Raw genomic sequence first — 1,660 nt, forward strand, 5'->3', positions numbered from 1 at the left:
ACCTGGGTGCCCCAGTGTTGGCATCACTGGAAGATGCCTCCAAAAGGACCCCACAGGAATTGCTGGCCTATGCTAAAAACACCTCGATTCTCGGGGACTTTTAAAACCACATTAACACTCCCGCGACGGTTCATACACCCCCCCATCCAGATAACTAAGGGCCATATTGGCCTATGCGTGGCCCCGCTGAGGGCCGTCCGGGTTAACCTAACCTAACCTATGTCCCTTGGTCAAAATATAATTGAAGGAAAATAAAAACGAAAAAAGAAAAACGAAACGAAAATACGGCAAAAGGCAAAAAGTTGGTGACGAAGCCAACAACACGCGGTGTTCCCAAGCGGTCCCCCATCTAAGTACTAACCGCGCCCGACGCTGCTTAATTTCGGTGATCGGACGAGAGCCGATGTATTCAGCGTAGTAGTATTCAGCGAAAGCCTGGGAGCTGCACGTTGGTTTTCCTTTGTGTTCTGCCTTCGTCTGACCAAAACTAACAATAGGATGAGTTTTTAGTTCAAACATTCACATGAACTTTGCAAAAGCGAACGGACGCGTCTTTATTCACTCCGCATCAAATTGTTATTAACAAGCGAATAATTGTCTAAAAAAAGGGAATTTCGTCTGATATCACCAAATAGACACTAAACCTCCCTGTGGCAGACTTGAAGCCGCAAATAATAAACATATTAAAGTGAAAAAAAGCTTTTTATTTATTTGGCAAACAAACACTGTGCTCTTCGATTTTGTTAGTGTTTACAACTCAAATCAAGCATCGAACATAATCTTCGAACAGCAGCACACTCACATTTACACAGAAACATAAACACTTATACGCGAGATACCTAAACTGCACAAAAACAAACCAAATCACAAAAGAGACGTGAAAAGCATACACACAGACATACAAAAATGTCATCATCTACTGCACCGCCAACAAAGCGCACCCGCAACAATGCTGGGACAGCGAGTGAGCGCCTCTCCGACGCCCTCTCGCCTCAATTGCTGGAGATGCTCAAAGACCGTTTCCAGGAGCAGACCAACCAAATTGCGTCCCATGTCCGAAAAGCAGAGCAGCGCATCCTCAGCAGTCTCATGGAGCGCTTGGATTCAATCGCTGGTGAGGTAAAACAGATGGGTGCCAGAGTCATCGATTTGGAGCGGGAAGTGGTTGATCTCCGCTCCCAGAGGGATCGGCTGGATGAACGGGTTGAGCGGCTGGACCGGGAAGTGGCTGATCTTCGCACACTGGGTGGGAGAGTGGGTGGCATCGAAGCGAGATTGGCAGCCGAACACATGGCAACGAGCTGCGAATCCACGGCTTTCCCTTTGTGGAGGGAGAAAATGTGAGAGCTCTCTTCAACAAGCTCTGCTTCAATCTACAGTTGACCCCACCACCAAGAATCCGAGACGTATTCAGGGCCAGACAAACACAACACTCAAATGTCGATCCCGTTATAATTGTTAAAATGGAAAACGTCCGCGAGAAGATCAATCTCCTCAGTAAGATTGGGATTTACCGCCGCGAGAGTAAGAGACAACTGAGCTTACAGTTCTTTGGTTTCGACTCAGAAGCTGCTGTCTACGTCAACGAGCAGCTTTTAAGAGAGAACTATATAATATCAAAGACTATACAGTATTGTATAGTCTTTGATAATATTCAAAG

The 1,660-nt window shown here is 46.3% G+C and overlaps 1 pseudogene; it reads right to left on the reverse strand.

The window, feature by feature from the left end:
- Window positions 1–312: 312 nt before the first annotated feature.
- LOC6603821 lies at window positions 313–429 on the reverse strand (annotated as a pseudogene).
- Between the last annotated feature and the right edge of the window lie 1,231 nt (window positions 430–1,660).

Source organism: Drosophila persimilis, unplaced genomic scaffold (assembly GCF_003286085.1).
Source record: "Drosophila persimilis strain 14011-0111.01,24,50 unplaced genomic scaffold, DperRS2 tig00000766-arrow-arrow-pilon, whole genome shotgun sequence".
NCBI lineage: Eukaryota > Metazoa > Arthropoda > Insecta > Diptera > Drosophilidae > Drosophila > Drosophila persimilis.